At 36.4% G+C, this 24,125-nt stretch overlaps 1 protein-coding gene across 1 annotated transcript in view; it reads right to left on the bottom strand.

Moving 5' to 3' along the window:
• LOC139131532 (glycine receptor subunit alphaZ1-like) overlaps positions 1-24,125 on the bottom strand; it is a 95,764-nt gene that overhangs the window by 61,673 nt on the left and 9,966 nt on the right. The window lies entirely within an intron of this gene.

Raw genomic sequence — 24,125 nt, 5'->3', positions numbered from 1 at the left:
ATGTTTTGTTTCAATGCTTTGAGATATGTGACTGAAATTTGTGTGAGTGCAAGCTGTCCTAAGGGTCTTCAAAAGTGTGTCTCAGAATTTTTTTAAACCTTCTACAACAGTTTTTATGCCAGAAAAACTTCCAGAGCAGTGAATTTAAGCGTAGTTGATTTCTTTAAAATTGTGCTCCAAAAAAACTAAGCAAGATATAAAAAATCTGAGACACACTTTGGAAGAGCGTTGTGACAGCTTGCATTCCAGCAAGTTTGAGTCAGATATTTTGAAGTATTGAGACAAAACATAGGGAAAACCGTTTTTGAAAGGTTATGCAAATTACCGTGTCACGTGATAGTTATGTAAACAATGGAGACACTGTGGTTACCAAAATGTTCCCATATATCTAAGCTTTCAGAAATGTATACTTTACAGGGGTTCTGAGCTTATTAACCGTTAGAGAATTGTTAGATTAAAAAGGTCAAATTTCTTGTCTTGGAACCTTAAGTTGCAAACATTTGTCTCTTCTGTGTGCTTTCTCGGAGTACCTACAGGCTCAACTTATTCAACAGAACTTACTTGCAATGTTATTTTGAAAGTTAAAGTGTGCTTGGTTAATAGGATGAAATACTGATAAAGATAACCAGCTGAAGATTCTTTATAACCTGACAGATATGCTGTTTTTTATGACGTAAATGTTGATAAGCAAGTCTTGTTTACTGTAATTAGAATGTAATTAACTCCCATTTATATTATAATAAGCAGTAGTATCAAGTTGATCAAGCTAATATTGACAAGTTGGTCGGCTGTTGGAGGTTAAAAGCTGTAAAAATGTATGCATGTCTATCTGTTTGTCTGTCTGTCCATAGACCCGCGTTTTTTGGAGGGTCTATGGTCTGTCTGTATGTCTGTATGTATGTACCGGTATGTATGTATGTATGTTAGTTATTATGTGCGGATGTATATTTGACAACATTAAAAACTCCTAAATCGCAGCACCCAGCATCTTAGTATTTGGTGGACAGGTGCATCGAGGGTGGGATGTGAATTTGTTGAAATAAACATGTCAAAGTCAAAAATATGCAAATGAAGGGGGAAAAAAGGAAAAATCCTGCAAATTGCTAAAACTTTGTAACCACTGGCCAGATTGTGGTTGAAACTTGGTATGCATGCTCTTTATAGTGACTTAAGTTACATTTCTTCAAATTGTGGTGAAATTTTGAAAGTTGTACTTTTTGGCATACTTTTTGGGCAATTTTCCCGTTTTTTTGTCAAAAAATCTTTTCTGAAAGCACTCATCCCATTGCCTTGAAAACTTGTATATATGATCCTAGGGTTGACCTTTGTCAGATTTGTATAAATTATGGTGAAATTTTCATATATGTATTTTTGGGGCAATTTTTCCCATTTTTTTTCAAAAAATAATTTTCTCCCAAAGTATTTGTTTGATTGCTGTAAAACATGATAGTCTTGATCCTAGGGTTGTTTTCTGTCAGATGTGTAAAAGTCATTATGAGATGGAGCATTTCATATTGCCGGGGTATAAGATTAATTTGGACTTGCAATGGAATTTTCTTAGTCAACCTGTAAGAATGCAATGTCGTGTGTGTACTAGTAGTTAGTATCGCTGCAAAATGGGAGGATAGTGTCATTGACAATATTTTTTTATTTTTGTGATATGGGGTCACCATGTTTTTGAAATGTCCAATAGGGGAGGGTCAGTGTGTTTTGAATTTCGACACAGACTCATACTTGCCTAAAAATGCGTCCTACAAGCCATGAATTTCATAATTCAGTTGCTTTCTTCTGCGCGACCTTGGGCTCATAAGTTTATTCAGATATTTTTCAGCGTGCCCTTCAGGCGTGTAACTTAATATTTTTATAGAATTAAAACTTGTTTCAGTACTTCATAGACACTGACATCTCCAACTGGATCCATTTTTCCATGCCATATGTCTGACGTAAAAGACATTTTGGCTTGTGTCTGCTACTGTATGAGTGTTGTCCTAATTAACTCCAAATGTCTTAATATATCATCAACGTATTGTACAGTCAAACCTGTGTTAGTGGCCACCTGTATATAGTGAAAACGTGTCTATAATGACTACTTTGCTTCATTCCCTGTGCAATTGACATGTACATTAATTAACCTGTCTGTAAAGGCCACTCTAGGAAAGTCCCCTTAATGGCTGTTATAGAAAAGTTTGACACTGTACAATAAAAATAAATGCAACACATGTTGGATTGCAAACTTCCCTGACATTCCTTGTAATTCTTAATTTAGGCCTAATTATTTCATAACAAAATGAGAATTTTTTTCAGCAAAATTTGTTATGTGTTGATATAGCATGTGTGGAGTGAATGCGTAAGCCATGAGATCCCATAGGTCCATAGACTTGTGAAGCTTGCAGGCTTCTGGTTGCTATGAATCATTCATGAAGACACCAGGTCATGATTATACAATTAGTTACACAGTAGACAGAGTTTCAAGCATGACTTTTTGTGACCAGAAAAGTTGTGTCCATGTAGAAATGTCAAATGCTGCAACTCCAACCAAAGTTATGATCTCACTGATTCTCCCAAATCCCAAAAAGATTTATGCATTGATTGTGGCTCATATGTAACAATACAGGCAGATTGTGAGGTACACTAGTCACTTGGTAACTAAACTCCACATACTGGCCTAGTAAAGTGTCACAATTTGATAAAATTAATTAAGCAAAAAGGGTCCAGCGATTCAGTTAGTCTACATATTACTCTGCCCGAGCAAGTTCAACAGGTACAAATTCACTGCTTCAGCTAGTGTAGCAGTGCTACCCGGCAAGTTCCAGCACAGGCTACCCAGACAGTATTAAAAAGCTTATTATTGAGTTTTTCTCACTGTTTTCTCTATCAGTTCCTCTCCTTTTCTTCGTCACAGTCCCTCTATGGATATAGGGACTGTGTCTTCATGCTCTGACTGATCGGAGTAAATAAAATAAACGGTTATATAATCTAACCCAGCCTCTAAACTCTTTATTCATTTTACACCCATTGCAAGGACGTTTATCTCTCATATACACATCTTGTAATTAATTAGTCAACACAACTAATTATGCTCATCCGCGGACTTATCAAGGGTTGGTCAACATTGGAAAGATAGAGATGTCCTCATGCCATGAACTGCACGCAAGGCACTGGCAGGGTTTGCACTGTTCGCAACCATAAACACGTTTGAAATTAGAGTAGCTGGCTCCCCTCGGCCATCGAAATACACTGCTGCAGTAAATTTTGAATTAATGGTCATGAATGGCAGCAATTTAGTAATTTCTGAAAACATTTCAGTAGAGCTTCTTACCTTCCAATTTTAGTAACCTTTCCTATCTTGCGCGATGTTGACCAACCGTAAAATCCCTGATAAGTCCACGGATTAGCATAATTAGTTGTGTTAACTAATTAATTACAACATGTGTGTACGAGAGATATACCTCCTTGTAATGGGGTGTAAAATAAAGAGTCACAGAGGCTAGGTTAGGTCATAACCATTTATTTCATTTACTCTGATCAGTCAGAGGATGAAGAAAAGGAGAGTAAATGATAGAGAAAACAGTGACAAAAACTCAATAATAAGCTTAATAATACTGTCTGGGTAGCCTGTGGTTCCAGGGGTATGAATTCTCTGCTCCAGCAGGTGTAGGGACAAAATTCTCTGCTCATGCAAGTTCAAGGGGTACTAATTCTCTGCTCCAGCTTTACCAGGGGTACTAATTCTCTGCTCCAGCTTTACCAGGGGTACTAATTCTCTGCCCAGCTTTACCAGGGGTACTAAATTCTCTGTTCCAGCAGTTCCCTAATTCTCTGCTCCAGTGGTACTAATTCTCTGCTCCAGCAAGTGTAGGGGTACTAATTTTCTGCTCAAGCAAGTTCCAGGGGTACTAATTCCCTGCTCCAGCAAGTGTCGGGCACTAATTCTCTGCTTCAACAGTTCCAGGGGTACTAATTCTCTGCCCCTGTAAGTTCCAGGCGTAGTAATTCTTTGCTCCAGCAGTTGTATGGGTACTAATTCTCTGCCCGTGTAAGTTTCAGGGGTACTAAACAAGTGTCGGACATGAAATCCCTGTCCCACTAATTAAGAATCCAGGGGTACCAATTCTCTGCCTCACCAAGTGTAGGGGTTCTAATTCTCTGTCAAACAGGTTCCAGGGGTGCTTATTCTCTGCCCCAGCAATTCAAGTCTACGTATAAATTCTCTCCTTGCAAGTGTACAAATTATCTATAAAAAAAAAAAAGGGTAACCTGTGTTCTTTTGCAAACTCTGATTTTCATCAGAGGAAAAGAAATCATTTAGGTTATTTTGGTAGCCTGGGAGATTTTTTAGAAATTTTGAGAGGTAAATATTGAAAATATTTTGACTACCTCTATTTCTCTGTTTTGTATGGGAAAACATGAAAAATAAGCAAATCTCATTTTTCAAAAATATTTCTCATAGTGTTAGTCCGCTCGGATGGATGCGCATCTGTTTGTTCGTTTCAGTGACCTGGTGAAGTTCGCCTTCCTTGACGTTGACAAAGTACAGATCGGAGTCCAGACCATGTGCTGAAGTTTTGAACCAGACCTTAAGTCTATTGACTCCGTACTGTTGTAGAGCAGCCTATGATCGTCCCACTCCATAACCAGATACATCGTTGCGCCGTAGTCCTGAAAAAGAGAAAGGCAAGCAAGCGAAAATACCATTAAATTAACAATCCTGACCTAAAAGGTAATACTAATATGCATAATGTTTAAAAATACCTTAACACAAAAAATCAACTGAGATCCTCTGCTTGTTATATAAATACAATATTTTCAATACCGCCGTATTATAGTTCTCATATATTACTTATCTCTAATTTGGGTCATTCTTGTTATGTCGGGTGTCATTACAAAACATTTGGGCGCGGAATTGTATCGAATGGCACTACCTTATACAGCAATTTCAAAAGTGACACGTCAGTTGATAGGAGTGAATTATCATCTTTCTATGTTTTTGGGTGCTTTCGCGAGTTTATGTGTGCTGATGTCACTGTGTTGCAATTTTAATACTTGACCCTTATATCTGTTCTCGCTTGATAACGAACACCTTGTAAAGGCTTCTCCTCCTTTGCAAGATACAATATGTATGCATTCTGTGTTTTCACTTGGTATATACGGCGAAGTACACTGCTTTAGCCAAATACAACGTACAGCGAAACGGAAACTATACGCTGGTGACGAGATGATGTGTGTGCTTCTTGTGACACACATTCATTGGTTTTGTTTCGCAATTGCAAGCTCCGGAAAGATCGATTTCCGCGATGAAATGCCGAAACCATCAGCATGTCATGGCCATAGAGATTGTCAGCCTCAACAATGGATGGAATGTGATTGTGACACATGCATTTCTCTCGTCGGCAAGTCATTATTTCCTTAATTGCAGGGAGTTAAGTCCATTACTCTGAGCCCGGCGTATACTCACCATTGATATCTCTGACAGGGAATGTATGCTGGTAATGAAAAGACCGACAGAAACGTTGATAGGCTCCCCTGTGGATAATTACAACACTTAGTTAACTGACGCCCTTTACAATGGAAATATAACACATTAACCTAAGAAACTATTTGCTTTGAATCTCTATTGGAAACTGTCAGATAAGATGACGGCTTTGTGCCATTTTGCCGTAACTTTCTTTTCTTTTATCACTTTCCTAGCGAAACTGTTTACTTCATAATAGCATTCGCCAAAAGAAACATCGAAATAGAGCAGAACACAAACAAACAAACAACAACCAAGTAAATATAATATAATATGTTACATTTGTGAGCTATGTATTAGGCCCTTTGCATTTACATGTATGAACATGATGATGATATATATTTAGGTGATATATGGGAATCCAAATCTTTCATTTTATTGCAAGAAAAAATAAGCTGCGTAGGAAAAAAGCAAACAAGACGCACTCATGGGAGAATGACGTCAGCTGTTATAGAGTTTCTAGCGAAACAAGTGGATTCATACCGACTAAAATGAAAGGATATAGGGTGATTAAAATGGTCAGTCACTCAGAATATTTATGTCACATTGACCTGTGTTCAGTGCTATATACGATTGCTTATCCGTTAAACCTATTTCTGTCAGCGTGGATGGATTAATTTGTTATCGTGACAGTCTAAGGCTAACATCAACTATGATGAGAGACATTCCAGTCATTGTTGTGTCTTCAGCCATTGGGCAAATTTATATTTTTGTACATTACGTGTTTCACCATTTTACACTATTTTTAAGACCATGGTTCCATACTGGAATAACATACCTCCCATGTTCGGTCTCATTTGTTCGTCGTAGTGATGGCCTTCAAGCTGTTCCATTAGCATTTTGGGGGCTCTGAAATCAGAAAAAAGAGTAACTGTTTATTAACTTTTCCGTACCTTACATACCAGTTTTATCATAAAGAGTAAGATTTAAAATAAAACATTATGCTAAGATCTGTAACGATTTGCTCAACAAAAACGTTATTGTAGCAGATAAGTAAACAACTCTCATAATATGGTTTGCTGTTACTAAAGGTCGAAGTCGATTGTTGAACCCATACCAATGGCAATACCTTGATGCACTGACACGTCAAGCCATTTAAAGACTATGAAATTTGTCTATTAGGGTTACTGCCTCAACGCCTCTGAACAAACAAAGGAGACAATTAAAGGCAAAATAATGCAGGGATATCTCGTAAACGTGTTCTGAAAAGGGTGAAAAATAGATCAATGGCGCTAGTGCGGCCATTTGAGCTGCCCATAAAACTGTCATATACACAATGTCATACGTTAGTATTGCTCTTTATAGCTCTCAAAAGCTCATTACCACGTTCATTTCGTGAGCTAAATAACAGACGAATACAAAGTGTGATATTGTTACTTCTTTAAGTTTGACCAATCGACTTTTTCCACCTTTCTAAAGATTTTCCGATATTTAAGTATGCATATAAATAAGTATTTCACGCCTACCCTTATCTGCTAATAGTGAAAACTGGACATGGCCCGTGTGTTTAAAGGTATACAGTCACCCGTAATCTAAATATGCCAATATATGGTCATAGGGGCGTTCCTTGGTATTCAAAATGCCCATGTGGGGGCGCTGTTTTTAAAAAGCGGTCATCCGCTTAAAATATGTGATTGGTTAGATTTTCTCTTTCCATGGTAACTGTGGCAAAATTGGAACAGGTGACAGTATACCTTTAACATCGTGAGCTTCTTTTGAGTTGGACGACTTTACTTTTGCTTACAGTAAGCTATCCCCACTTGTTACATGAATAGGATCCACTATCTTCTGCTGGGAGGTCCAATAGTGCCACTTGTGTCTTACCTGGTGCTAGGTCTAGGGATAGGGAAGGTCAATTTGAAGTGCCAGCCATACATAACCAATGGATATAGTCGGCCGGGAAAATTTTGATCAAAATAGCGTCGGGGTATCTACCATAAAGTTATTGCAATGCATATATATCCATGAGCTGGGAAAAGACCTTTTTCCCATTTTCACAGACCCTGCGAATACCTATATCTGGTGTTTTTCAACAATTTTTTTTGTATGAGTGTATGCAGTTTAGAAAGCACTTGTATTCATTGTATTATAGCTACCTCTAATATGCATATAGTAATACCCGCATTCTCCACCAAATGTTCTGCTGTCTCTAATAATATCCAGGGCCAGACATCGATGCATCGCAATTCGTTGTCGATTCCCATATTTTGCTCCTTCTTTCCAAAGTGAATCTTGACAATAAATAAATAAATCGTCTTTGAACAATTTTAACAGCTTTAAAGGCGCCATCTTTATCATCAGATTTATCGGACAGGAAATTTGTTTAGTAGATCAAAGTTTCAACGGAGAACAAAAACATCGACTGACGAACACGTCACACATCCACAAATGCGTGAACTAGGGAACACAGTTAAGTTGACGAAGCAAATTGCAAAGACCCTGCACCTCGTCATATGAAATCTATAAGAGCCTGAGAAGACAGTCCAATTATAAGTCGAAGTTACTGCAAGTAAAAATAAGACGCCCTCATCAACTGTAAAATGCCAACGTTCGATTCGGAAAGTATAAGCAAAGCTAAATATTACATTAGACTGCAATACTTATATTAAACTTTGCAATGAGGTTCTGAGTGAATTTAAGAATTTTCAAGCAGGCTTTTGACGTATTTTAGGAAGATTAGTAAATAAGCATTCCACAAGCTATGACCATCAGAGCAAGGTTTATCGAGTATCTTCCCTAACAATTCATCAACTGACAACTCAATGTTTGAAAACCCGTGACATCCTAACCGATCATGAATAGCTATCTCCTGATTCGTAAGTTTTCAGAGCCACCAAAATCCTGGTGACACCCATGCAGCAACAGGGTCATAACTTCAGTCGCTGATAGTACAAAAAGGATTTGGAACATTTCGCTGATAACATTCTAAGAATGAAAACTTTGCATTTAGGCAGGATAAATCATTACTGAATGATTCGCAGTCACACAGTTCATCAACATGCAGCCCCTGTCCAATATGTCTGAAGAAAGAACGACCTAGTGTTATATAAGAGAACTTGAATATATATGAATACTCCTCCAGCCATAAACATTTAATTAAGAAACGTTGAAACGACAATTTATACAATTAAAACCACTGATTGTGGGTATATTGTTTCATTGTTTATCAAATATATATATATATATATATATATATATATATATATATATATATATATATATATATATATATATATATATATTAACAAATACTTCAAGGATAAAGTAATGAAATGCATTACTTAAGTTTCATGCATCCTGCAATTCTCAGATAGAAGACTTCTATCCGAGCATTGCAGGATGCATGAAACTTAAGTAATAGATTTAATTACTTTGTACTTGAAGAAATTTGCTTATTATAACGCTCTGCTTACCATCGAGTACTTTAATTTCCCACGAGGACATCTGTATACTTCGAATTGCTGTCGGAATATCAACAGCTGTAGTAAAATACCAGCGCCTTACAAATTAAGAATGCATTATTCAAAATTTAATACTTATGAAAGGAATTATGGTGTCATAAGAATATCTGCAATCCAAGTTAGTTGACATGCGTTCGACCTTGTTGTAAGATTATTCAAAAGACTGACAGAATGATGAGTGTGCAAAATAGCAATTTAAAATGTCAGTTTCAATAAGCCAATGCTCGAATCATCCAAATTCGTCCAAATATACTATTTTTGCGTGAAGGATATGGTACCGCCGTTCTCCTTTCCGAAATCACAAACCGTGAGGTCCGACCGTGCCACACAAGTTTCCACGTTTCAAACGGAGTTAACCTAAGAAATTCATCAGCATCTGTCAGCTCTTAAGCACGTGTCTTCTGTTCGATCAAGAAACCTCTTAATACAGAATTATATTACATATCAATTTTTTCAAAGGTTGAGGATTCATAGAAATCAAAAGGCGTCACTCTTACACTATTATTTCCTCTACATTTATATTATTAAAGTCAGTAAACAAACCAACATAAATATTAGTATATTCGTTTTTGAACACCTGGCTTACACACCTGGCTTGCAGGTCGGTAGCATTTAGAGTGAAAATCACATACTTAATTCTCCTTCATTTATTTTGCCCGGTCCGATGGCGCCAAAAACTAGATAAATAACAGCTGACGCGGAGATCAGTCAGACGTTTGTGATATACGCCAGTCTATAGTCATTGACCCTTGGAGAGTAACTTGCATCATCAACCCCAATGCGTACAATTCAAAGCAGCATGGGGTTTCTCTCATTGATGTAAGCATATGTCTTAAACATCACAAAGTATTCTACATAACAGAATATTTCTAAAGTATCTGGATATGTTCCTCTCAATATATGTGAAAGTAGCCATTCGTTATATGAGACCAAATGCGCCAAGTGTTCCGGCTGTTTCCACAATGCGGAAAGGTCCTTTGACAGGACAAACAACGTCTAGCCCATTTTGACAAATTCCAATCTAGACGCCTTCCCCTCTAAATTACCGCTTTTGTATTCATCAAAATGTGTTGTGTTCGCTGGGGAAATTTAATTTCCTAATTTTTTTAATGTTACGGGCGTAGGTATTCATCAGGGGGAAATATGTCACCCCAGTCAATTGATTAATGCCTACATTAGTAACCTCAATAAATCTCTGCATAACATTACTATCTCATATGTTGTTTCATATTAAACAAATGGTTCCATGTGAATGAGATGTTATTTGTTGCACTCTTAATAAAAGGCCAGGGAAAACAAACGCTTGAGTTCTGTACTTTCGACTATGACATAGCTTACATTGTGATTGGAAAGGATGTGTCTTTATCGTTGACAAATTGTAATATACTATCATTCTGTCGCGATGCTTTTACACGTTGGGTTATTTCAGTAGAACTTCGTAAGTGTATCTAGGTCAGACTTGACAACAAGTGATAAGATTGTTTGTCCGTAGAGAAGAGGACTTCGTATGATTTAGTAAATATGTTATTGTACGAATGACTCTATTAACAAATTATGCAATAAAAATGGTATGCAACTTCTTCACTAACTGCTCTCTAACCGCAGATAAGATCTTTAAATCTCGCCTAACACCCCTTGGTCTATGAATAATTACCCACGATACACCAGTTTTAATCTGCAGCATAATGTGAACTCACTAGTACACTGCATGTATCAACCTTTCCTGAAGGTGAAAGCCACCCAGAAAAAACAATAATAACTTTGTTTCTCATCCTTGGTCACTTACAATAATAATGTGGCGATGTCGTTGGTTATTTTGTCTGTGTTTTTCGTGTTTTTTTTTTTTGCTCAGAAGATCCAACTCCCAACCTGAGATAAACCGAAATCGGCAACGTTCATATGCAATGGTAATTCTAACATGATGACGGTGATAACTTCACTGTTCAGAGCTGTACATTGTGTGCATGAGATCTTACAGAAGTTAAATGTTACATTTGCGTAAACAAACAGTCATTTTAATGTCCAAACAAGTTTTCAAAGCAAACATTTAACAAAAAGGTCGACGCGCTAGAGGATAAGAAACGAAACCTTTTCTTTTTGGCCTTATAATAGTACAACTTTAGAGTGTTTACATAAAATAGCCCATTATGTGTAGATACGTTTTCTACTCCAAGCAAGTGTCTCACCATCAATTTTATTATTAGATTGTGTTCACATTTTCAGTGTCTTGAGGAGAAGGGCTCTTCAAAGCTTATAAAAATACCTCCAAAAGTCGTTGAAAGTGTTTTAAAAAAGCTTAAATTCTGTCAGCCCCACACAGCATTTTCGACGATTATTAATTCCTTCATTTCATCACAAGTATTTTGTACTATATCCAGCCATTTATTCACCTTCCAAGAAGGTTTAATTTTCTATTCACCCATGTGTTATTGTCCCCGTTGTCTCTGCATCTTTGTGAATTATTAAAACTTTTAATGTTGGCCATTCGTAAGATAATTAAAATCTATGATAACATATTTATATACTGATTGTTCCGTTTCGTTTTGGTCACAACCAACATACAAAATGAATAAAGAAATACAGAAGCAAATGATAAACAATGATAAACAATGATAAAAAATAAATAAATAAATAAATAAATAATAATAAAATTAATTAATTAATTAATTAATTAATTAATTAATTAATTAATTAATTAATAATTAATTAATTAATTAATTAATTAATTAATTAATTAATTAATAATAAATTCAATCAATAAATCTATAAAGAAAAAACAACGTTTCAAAAGTTTTATGTCCACCAAACAAAATAAAGGGTAATATATAACACGATTGGAACTAATTTTTGATAATTGGAACGTGAAGTAATGCGGATTTAATTTACAAATACAATTTCATCTGCTTTCCTTTTTACAGTACACACTTGTTTTTATGAGTAATTTTTTATGGTATTGAGTAATTTGCAATATTGCAACATTCAGCTATACTGCACCTAAAACTTTTGAGAAATTTGAAAAATGAGAAAATCCAATTATCCCAAAGTAGTTCAAATCGTGTTATATGGAAAGTGTTGATGACCAGCCCACCCTAAATACACACGAAATATGCATATTTTTTATTGTGGCCTGCTGATTAATAATGACCTTCCAAGCTGGTGAAGATTTGCTTTCAAATATGTGTTCAATTTACTCTCCTATTGCGGGCAATGTTTAGCGGGAAATAATCTGAGGTTTCGTTTGTCTTGTTGTGTCTTCTTGTGTTCTCCACTCGACCATTTGTATAACATCTATTTATTCACTTCCTTCTCCCTTGCGAGCTCACAAAATTGACAATCGTGTTATGTTCACTTTCATCTGGTCTTAATTAACACAGTACGCAGTTTGTATATGTTATTACGCATTCTCCCAATCGATTCGTCACAAGAAACTAAAACACAAACGATCGCATCATGAACTAATTAATAATAGCATCCCGGCACTTCACTTTATTTAAACGTGAACAGACTTAATGATGGAGTGTAGACACTCTAGTATTTGTTAATTTGTAATTCACACTTTGGCGTCATAGAGAAGGCAAAAAGACCATTACAATATTATTAAACCCCCAGTAGCTACGAATTTATGCATTATTTTCATGACTTTATTTTCAAACCAAAGTTGGTTTTTATAAATGTGCTTACTGAAGGACATGTACAGAAGTATCACAGCTGGCTGATTTGGACCATGTCTACGTGTTTTAACAGGTTAAATAATAAACGGTTGCCGCTCTCATAAAGTGGCGCTCCCACCATAAAGAACAAAAAATGCAGTATTTCCTGCACATGCATATCCTGATCATACTAAACAAGCATGATGTCATTTGAATGGATAGCACACGATGGCCAACATTTTGTTGTCGTAATCTTTATTTTTTTTCTGTCACATGATTAGCGTTTGAAAATGGCGGGAAATCTAAAATGATGTTATCACGTTTGAATTTACATTCCACTTTCGACACTTCTGACAGTGTTATACACTTTTCAGTCTTTAATGGGTCTTATTCAAAGAAAACTATTGGAAAACTGAGGATCTTTTGTAATCGGTTTATTACACATTCGCAGCTATTAAGCTTTAAGTAAGATAACGTTTTCTAAACGGGCAGTCTCAGATTGGTAAAAAGTATGCGAAGTAGCTGATTTTGGCAAACCAACATGCTTGTGGGAGTAAGCATGTTGCTTGGCCAAATATGCAATTTGCTCCTAATGTTAATAAAATGTTTCGATTTTCTTATCTATGCGTACACAGAATCATACACATGCACCTTTTGTGGATATGTGCCGATTATTTCGATGTTAAAATCACAGATGTAAAATGCATCCTCAGCTTCCTCAACAGGTAGCCGGAAGCAAGGAGTCACAGTTGCTGTTATTATGATAGGATGAGATTTAGCGACGTGGAACGTGGTAGGGTGATAGCTGGTTTAGGAGGACACGCTTGACTAGGCAGATATTTGCTGAGGCTGCAGTTTAGTTCAGTGCGTATATCTTTTCTGTGCTCAAAGAAGTATGTGCGCATGCCTCGAAAAGTGAAACTGACACTTTCCTTAATGACAATAAAAATTAAGAGTCATCGTTCAAAGTTTGGATTATGAAAAATGCTTAAATATTTATCGATATTTAACATTCGAAATGACCGCTATCCCTATGTTAAGTCAGTCGGGAAAATAAAATTATTGAGAGCTTTACAATGAGCCCTCGCAAGCAGTAGGCTGTTACAGTTTTGAAAACATATTAGAGTCTGAATATCTGTCACTTTCTGCTGCAAATATTGTTGAATAGCTTGGGCGTTTTAATATCTGAGTCAGCAAGTACACGCACGCCATACAGCAAATGAGCAGTACCCAAGGCATGTAAAACAAGGTTTACAAGAGATGACATTCTGGTACAAGTGTTATAGCATGTATAGAACCTGTCTAAAAACGCCGCTACATAACTATACATTCTTCAGCTAGAAAATTCATGTGATCCGGAGAGAGTGGTGTGTGGTGATGACACTATAGACTCCGCTGTGACTACGCTCTGCACAAAGGTTCCATCATAGAGTTGCCTCAATTGTAACAACACGAGTCAAACGCAGGCATCATCAACACAACTGTCAGAAGCAACATCCCGCAGGTATTGATGATATTTTAATTGTTTTGTTCAAGAAAACACGTTTTTCCATATTTTTTATTCTCCTCAAAGTATGACTGTTCAATGCAGTCTTAAACCTGTTAGTACATGCACAAGCTTAGCCTACAACAGGAATGCTATGATGTGAAACGAATGTTAGTCCGGAATAGAATTTATTAATCTGCAATGAGAATAGAGATTGCACACATACATGTATTGACTGTGTTAACGAGCTGAATACTAGATATGTTGATATGGTTGTTTAGATAAAAGAAACCGTATTTTTCAAAAAAATATATTAGGCCAAAGTAATTAAATTCTTTGTTTTGCGTCCCCACCCGCTTAGGTTTCTAAGATTTTCATGACAAACACACAAAGTGTATTTAAATAGGAAATTTTAGGACATACCCGCTTAGCTTTTCTGAACTAAAACTTTTGTTACAATTTTATATTTGCTGCAATGAAATAACATTGTGTTAATTTTCTTGTGTGTGTTTTTCTGCCGCTTAGGCGCGCACCTTTTCCCATTTTGAGTGGACGCAATACAAAGAGTTTAATTACTTTGGCCTTATGAGAAACCACACAGCCTAATGCACTATGGGTTTCAAACCGCGGAACAAATACCCTTTTGTTGCGACGATTCATGCGGTACACAGTAATTTCACTGAGCGTTCACGGCCGATTACTCTTCTCTTACATCAAAACCGTGTCAAGTCTCCGGCTATTAGTACGCCCTTTTTCTTTCTCAATTCATTCACTTGAACATCCCATAAGGGCTTATCGAGGCGATAAAAACTCCATCCGAGTCAGTTTGTAAACAACATCAGCGAGATAACACTGGCAGTAATATGTCGAAGTACCGTTATATTATATATTTTCCATTCTACTGGAACAACAGCGTGTGAAATTTCTAGCTTCTCTATCATAGTGAAGTATGACAAGAAGACATATCACTTGCCGGTTCGTGAAGTAATAAATATTTTGATTCGACGAATCTCCTGGAGTGCCATGAGGGAATCAATCCGAACAATAAGTGTATAACAAGAAAGAATAGGGTAACGGCTACTGACAAGACGGGTATCATTTTTCGTAATTATACTTAAGGAGGAATCGGAATGAAACTACCGTCTCTGACCAAATAACTTAGCGTTTTCAGATATCTTTTAATGCTGATAGCGTTAGGCTGGTTCACCCTCGCCGCCAGGTATAAAAGAAAAAAACGCATTACTAATTTAGGTTGATTGGGCCATAATTAAGAAATGTCATCAGCATTTGGTATCTAATGATAAGGGAAGCAGAAAGATTATATTCATGTGGAAATCCCTAAGGAACCCAACGCTCACAGAAGTTACAGCGTGTTTTGTATTCGAGAACATTCGTTCACTCAATATGCCGCCTATTAATCACTGCCAATACTTTAATGTGTATATACAATAGTAATGCAGAGTTTCCCTTCGCATTTATTTTCATTTATTAGCTCTTTTCATTCTGTTATGGTTTATGTTGGTGACACTTTTCAACAGCTTTATTAGCTCTATTTACTCTGATTTATTTTTACCCCTTTAATTGAAGTATATCTTTCTTTGTTTTAATGAATGGGAATCAATTGGTTGGGAAATTGGGCCTTGGAGGAATAAAATTTGAAATTAAAAAAAATTCAACCAGGTATGCCGTTTTTCCGTGTTTGTAATGTTTGATTGGTCCTCACTGAAAGGTCGTCCGTGCTAATATTCCAAATGAGCGGTAGCTTAGCGAAAAATCTCTTATTTTTGTGACCTCCTCTATAACAATGTCAATTCCGCGAACGTATATTCGCGCTAATGCCATACTGGCACATTCAAAGTAAGTGTATCCTAAGACCAAGGTCTTGAAGTTTTATTCCAGTAATGTCTCTTAATCACCCGACAACCTTTACGCAAAAACATAATACATAGGACAGATGAGGCTTTGCAGAAATATAAATATTCTCTACCTGAACGCACGGTAAATTACTTTGTAGTTCACATACGAATGCTATTTGTATCTAGTTCAGAACTGTAATTATCCGATATGCTACGTTGAAGCCAATAAATCTTTATTATACACCTCCCTCCATTAATCGTCCGTATAAACTAATTCTATGGTAAATTTTGAGGGATGCGGCACGCGCGATATGAGTGGAACGCGCGCGATTACTGCTCCGTAGTACAAGTCCCTTGCGTTGGCACGAAGCCAATTAATTTTCAGTGCAGTTTTCAATTAATTAATTAGTAACGTTTTTAAAATAAAAATCAATTGCATTTAGACTAAGTTTTGTGTTTAGCGTGTTTTAAACCTTATAGTACGAATACATTTTGGTGGAAGTTGTTATTATGTCTATAACTCACCGTAAAATAGTTTGTTTACATCCGATAATCGCTAGGTCAAAGGTCAAACAGGCGCGTCGCGCGTCTCCCGTATTCGGGACTCCGCGTACTATACAAAATACTGAAAGTTATTGGACGGTCAAACTCCCATAGGTTACGGCAGTAGGTGTATAATAATAATAGGGTTATACACAAAATACGGCCCTGTATGGACGAGGGCTCAGTGAGTGACGTATTGGACGAGCCGAAGGCGAGTCCAATACTCCACTCACTGAGCCCTCGTCCATACAGGGCCGTATTTTGTGAATAACCCTATATAAATCATTAAATGCTAAGTCAATAACTTTTACGGCGAAGTTGAAACGCAATCGAATTAGAACCAATACGAATGACACTGATTTCTTTTGTCAACGACACATAATCAATGTCGTGAGCACTCTCAATAGCTTTTCAATAAGCACCCTCAAGTATGTTCTATAGGTTACACTGCCTAATACGCCACGTACTACATCGTGAGAAGTCATGCTTTTCGAGAAAGCAATATCTTTTGGATGTCCATCACTCATTGTAGTGTCCATATGAAGGCTCTAATCCCCCCAAAAGGCAAACGCCGAAAAAAGCCTCCGAGAACCATTACACATTACAACAATAGAGCGACTTTCATCTTGTTTTCCATCATAATTATTACTAGGTAGCATGCCATCGCTACTTGAAAGGGACAAAGTCGGCCATTTTTCATGAAATTTGTTTCATGCAAGATATACAATTTATATTGTTTGACATTGTGAAAGAAACTGAATTAATAGGTGCCCATGCGTGTATTCGACCTAGGTTTTAGACACGATACATGAAACCATCGCGAAAATGAATTAATGGTCATGACCATTAATTCATTTTCAAGATGGTTTCATGTAAACAGGCGTCGAATATGTGCATGGTCACCCATTTATTCAGTATCCTACAACATGTCAAACAAAGTAAACAGTATCTCGTATCAACGAAAATTCATGAAAAATGGCCGACTTTGTACCTTTAATGCTTTTCAGTTCGATTTTGCTAATTTATTCATGATTTCACGTAAAAGATATTAAATACCTCAACAAGTATAATATATATAATCTCGGGCCGCAATATTTCCGTTATGCGCACCATTACTAAGTCAGACAGACACAACATGTGATCTTGCCCTTACTATCAAGTGCTACTATTTAATTAACTTCCCTTGTAAGATAGAGTACAACATGTATATGTAAACAGCTGTGGACACCGTTTTTCCGTGAATTAAACAGAATAACAAAATTATAATTCATCACTTTGTGGATACTGGTGAGCTTGAATCCAGGCGGTGAAGGGAACCAAGTTGGTAAAATTGGGGCAGGGAGTCAAATATTGCAAAAATAAGAGGAAATTCTACCCCTCCTATTAAAAAATTGTGGAATACATACTTTAAAGAGAAGGACTCTTGCATGCTGCGCTACAAAATCCATGTACAAATTACTCGTGCAAATATTTTTTTAATTAGTGTAGTGAATGCCCCCTAGGGAGAGTAATTCTAACGCCTTAAGCAACCAGCCGTTTTCAAAATTAAACCTGAGAAAGGTTAGCTGTCTTTATATTATAGAGTATCGATAGAAAACACAAAGTGTGTGAATGATCGTCATTCGTAATTATGTGTTTTCATGGGAAACACTTCGGTAAATTTCAGTTCGCGAAATCAATCGATATTTTCAGTCGAAAACTGTGAGATAGATATCAAGACGACAATCTTTTCTCGAGTTAGTAAAGTAATCGATATTGTAACATATTTCACTGTCAGAGATTGATAATTTGTGAACTAATCGACTTGTAAACCTAACGTTTACACAGCTGTGGAAGTCATGCGAAAAGAATTATGGATAAAGTACCGCTGAAGCTGTACAAATATCGCTACAGTACTTGTGCCGGTAGTATAGCGGCCCTGTTTCAGTCAAATCGGTCTTAATTATTCTATTCACAATTCGACTTATGGTGTTGGCGTGGATGTTGGCAGAACATGTCGCCACTTGCTGTTCTATGCGCGAAAATGTACGCAAATAACGCGAGGGGCCTTGTTGCAACCGATAACGTAGTAACTAACCGATAACATAACAAACCCGATAACGTAGTAAAAAAATTACCGATAACGTATCAAATCAACCGATAACGTAGTAACGAACCGATAACGCAGTAATTGTTCTTAACGATAAAGGTATCAACAAATTTACCGATACGTATCAAATCAACTGATAACCTCTTTGATCAAGTGACTCATCGGAATAGATTCATGGGATAGATCTATCCTCGATCGATCGATCAATCCATTGATCAATCGATAGATCTACTTGGATCGATCTATGCAATCGATATGTTTCTATCGATTGAATGATTGAATGAATTGATCGATCAATAGAACGATATGTATATATATATATATATATACATATATATATCGATGGAGAGATAGATCGATCAATAGATAGATAGATAGATAGATAGATAGATAGATAGATAGCGTATTAATCAACCCATAAGTAGCCAAGGGAACAATATCGTATGAAATCAACCAATAACGTATCAAATCACCCATAACGTACCTAAGTCAATAAAGATTCAAATTAATTGATAATGCATCAAGTCAACAAAGAAAGTCATAATCAACCGATAAAGTATAAATAAACGGAAACTAACACCTTCAGTTACATGTACTTGGAGTATAATGTTTTCGTGATATTACCCAGAAATCACGAATCAAATTTCATTAATTTGGGAAATGTGACCTAATAAATAAGTATTCCTGCAGGATGAATTCAAGATACAACACACATGTAAGTGTCTTTATCGACACACGTTCCTGAGTTGGGAGGACTTAGAAAAAAGTTTTCAACATGATCTATTATAAAATTTCGCTACTTACAACGTCAGTATATCGAAATAACAATAAGTCTTCACGATGTAGCTCTCATCCTTGGAGTAAATTACAAATAAATCTGGACTCAGTGTTCAACTGAATTCTCCGGAATCAAAATTCATTAATTTTGCAACTTACTCCTGTAAGCAAGCCAAGTTAACAGATTTAGTAGACAACATGTTGCTTTTTCTTTCCTTTTTATCCTTTTTGTCGCGATTCACGTCAAGTCACATCTTATGATTGCGAAGACATCGCAAAATTATTGTACAGTGCTGATACAAAAAATGCTCAGAGGAGTTCACTCATACATTTAAATTAGGTTCCTGTATATTAATCACTGATATACTTACCTTTTTCAAATACACCCGATGAAGACTTTCGATAACATGAAAAATCGTCAATTGTACGAATACATCATTAATATTCTTTAAATTTGTTAATTACTCATACGCAGTTATTTCTATCGGTGAGGTATCCAATATGTACGCGAAATTTGCGATGTTGATTGTCGGTAATTGCGACATAGCAATCGATCAACTAGAGCTAGAAAACAGTTCCGAAGGAAAAAAGAACCTTCGTTTTGTTGCTGGTCCCATTACGTTGTTAAAAAAACAACAAATGTTTTGTGATAATCACATTTATATGCAAAGCAATGTATTACCACGACTCGCCTGTATAACTGTTGTTGCAGTACGAACGACTAACTTTATCTAAATATTGCTACACTATGGGAACTGCTTAGTAAAGTTGTTTATAATCTTGCTATTACAACCGTACTATCTGTCCGAATTGTAGCCGATCTATCTATCTATCTATCTATCTATCTATCTATCTATCTATCTATCTATCTATCTATCTATCTATCTATCTATCTATCTATCGATCGATCGATCGATCGATCGATCTGTCGATTGATCGATCTATTGCTCCCCATAAATTGCTTGTTCAGATACGTTATCACTTAATTGATACGTTATTGGTTGTTTTGATGCGGTATTGGTTGGCTTTTCTACATTGTTGATTTAATCCGTTATCTGTTCATTGACACGTTATCGGTAAATTTGTTGATACGTTATCGTTTAGGAAAATCTACTACGTTATCGGTAAATTTGTAGTACGTTATCGGTTAGAAAAATTTACTACGTTATCGGTTCGTTACTACGTTATCGGTTGATTTGATACGTTATCTGTAAATTTTTACTACGTTATCGGGTTTGCTACATTATCGGTTAGTTACTACGTTATCGGTTGTAACAGACCTGATGATGACGCGTTCCATTCGAGTGCCACCATTTGCCTGAGAACCAGAAAGATGAAATCGATTTTCCTCGACATGTCTCGGCTCTATAACACAGTGTTTTCTCTGCATGTTCACTGAAAGGGGCAATTTCTGCCCCATTCATCAAAATTAGGGGGCTGTAACAACAGCAAATTCAGGGGTCACTACACTATGAACTTGGGTCACCATCATATAGGCGTATATTGTTTGGTGTGTTTTGTGCACGATTTTCGCGCTTTCAGTAACTTATTTATTTGTTGCTGTGTCAATGCTTTGTTTTAATTAAACAGTCGGATTCCCTCGGTCCGTACCAGTTCTGAGTCAAATGGCAGAAAATGGTTCGAAATGCGCAATTTGCGCAATTGCGCAGTCGAGAGAAAAGCCTGATAACATTGCCAATCTTTCGACATTTTACCAATCGTTTACTGAATTTCACAGATATTTGAAGGTAATATTTCAATATTGCAAGTTTTTTGTTCAAAGATTCAGTTATCTCTATGTCATGAAGTTTATATCAATTATGAATTAAATCTGCGTGCATTACAATGTGCCATGTAAATTGCAAATGATGTGCACATTCTCCCCCCCCCAAATCATATAAGTGATAGGACACGAAATATATCGTTGACCTGCATTCAGTCAAACCTCGTAACATAAATGGAACATTTGACACAGCAACAAGTGTCTTGTTTTCCATGAAGTTTCTACATTCTTCTAAAAAACAACTTCTATGTTATTCAGTACAAGCAAAACACTAAACTGCTGTCAAGGGTGTCAGACCATGCCAACTTGATATCTTCAGGATCGGCGATGAAAATTTCACCACAGTAAAAATCACAGTGACGGCAAAATGGTGTTTAAAATACCGTTTGCAGTATTAGGCTTTAACCGAGTCTGTCCAGACAAAAGTAGGACCTGTACTTCGGGTGTACAATGTTCCCCTTCGATGAAAATATAGATTTGTTCAATTAAAGTCATGTAACAGTTTGTTCGGTGCCTTGGATTGCGCACTTTTTAAACTCTTGTCAAGTAGCAAATATTGTGATTCCTTCGCGTTTTAAACAGATTGTCAATACCCATGGGACCCTCGCTAAACTAATTTAGTAGGTGGTCTTAGCTCAATGATATTCCGTCAATGTCATTGGACAAGTTGATGATACAAAAAAGTGTGTTGAACCGTGGAGTACGGAATGTGAGGGGATGTTATCCCTTCACTTGGCTCCACTGGAAAGCAATGTTCACAGTGACCCCCATCTAACACCTTCAGATTCAATATTAATTACAAACGACAATTGCCGAGTCAATTGACAAGTGTCCAAGACTTATGAAGACACGTGACTCCTCAGCTTTGACAGAGAATCCTATACATTATTTTCCCCGTTGATTCGACACCAGCCTTGATACTCAATAATTATGCTTTCTCAGAGCTTTCCTATTTCAAAGACAACAATTTAAGAATTTCTACCTACAGGTTGAACATGGAGCCTCAAAACACAACGCCCATAGAAAAGTGATATTTTCACACTAAATTACTGTGAGTAATGCTTTTCTTTATCCCTTGAGTAAAAGGAGGAGATCATTTGTGGATTTTAAACTTTTGAAACTTATTTAACGACAAAATTAATGCCTCATGTTGCAATAAATATTTCGCCGTCATCTGTGCACATGGCGTTACGACATGCTCTTAGCACAAGCCATATAAATCAGACAATCCTTATGAAGGTCACACGCGACCTAAAAGATTGCATTTACAATGAAATATTGATGTGCGGAAATTAACCCTTGCATACATTATTTCATAGCTTATTCAATCTACCTTATCAAGATCTGTTGGGATTTATCTTTCAATATAAAATATAAATTATTCAATTTCATATTAATAATCTATTATGTTTTGATGTTATATGTTTGCTTAAAAAGTACTTTACAGAAGCCAAAAGTTAATTGGTTTTCATTTGGTTCGAAGCTAAGTGTAACGGGTTCAAGCTAACATATATGTATAAATGCGTCGTCTAGATAGAAACATGGCCGCAGAAATACACATGTACATACATTCACGCACACACGCACGTCCACACCGACACACAAACACAGTTTACTGCATGCATGCAGTGGATACATATAGACATACATATTTACTACATAGACACATCGATACATAGATACATCATAGATGCATAGATAGATAGATAGATAGATAGATAGATAGATAGATAGATAGATAGATAGATAGATAGATAGATAGATAGATACATACATACATACATACATACATACATACATACATACATACATACATACATACATACATACATACATACATACATACATACATACATACATACATACATACATACATACATACATACATACATACATACATACATACATACATACATACATACATACATACATACATACATACATACATACATACATACATACATACATATATACATAAGCACGCACGCAAGCACGCACATAAGTACATATGTGGACATACACAACCTTCACAGATTTCAGGAAAGCATGTGGATCGTTTCTGGTAGAAACTGAAAGAGGCAACAAAAGCGATATGGCCACATGACAAATCAGACAGTGTCCTTGTTGTTAGCGAAACGTTTTTGCGCGCTCTGTCGTTTAGGCCTCGTTTATTACAACCGAAGGATGCTACTGTAAATCAAAATTACAGTGTTAGCAGGGAGAGTCCATTATACCCGCATGTTCAGAACACATCGCCTCTAATATTTTCGTGCGGGTACAAAAAAAATTATGTTGACAAAATTGATGATGAATTTGGAGAAGGACCTTCACGACCAAAGAGATTTAAAGAAAAAAAAGAGACAATTTATGATATCAATCTGTTGCGAAGGAAATACTACAAAAGTTCTTATTCCGTGGAGAGTAAATACCTTGAGCAAAGCAAAATATCGCCAACAATGGCAATGACATTGTATCATGGTTAGTGTAGAACCATTATATTTTCAGTCATATTTTTTATTTATTTTTGGCGACAGAAGCTCGAAGTTTCAACCAAATTTATGTTCACATACTTGCGGTCAAGGGTGCTAGTAAGCTATTTTTAAATATAACTGTCAATATGAAAGTTTCATATTCTCTTTAATGTATTTCGCACTATTCTTGTGAGGTGTAATTGCTATATTCAGAACATGTGAAGGCCAACCTTTGCATTTGTATCTTGAAACGTGCGATTTTTTTCTGAGTCGCCAGATCAGTATCAGTGCGTATGTTTGCAAAGGGTTGCTGTAGTTAACGATAGCTTTGACATGCCAGGTGTAGGTCGGACCTAGTCTCTACATGTTCAAGCGAGGATTAAAGGCGGCATAAAAGGAGTGCAAAACGACTACAAAAATCAATATAGGAACACATAACAAAGGAATGAGTCACACCCTGAAATAAACTCGCACCATGTATTATTGAAATACGTTCC

Source organism: Ptychodera flava, chromosome 4 (assembly GCF_041260155.1).
Source record: "Ptychodera flava strain L36383 chromosome 4, AS_Pfla_20210202, whole genome shotgun sequence".
NCBI classification, from domain to species: Eukaryota; Metazoa; Hemichordata; class Enteropneusta; family Ptychoderidae; genus Ptychodera; species Ptychodera flava.
The sequence above is the reverse complement of the archived record's forward strand: the minus strand, read 5'-3'. Positions and strand labels throughout refer to the sequence as shown.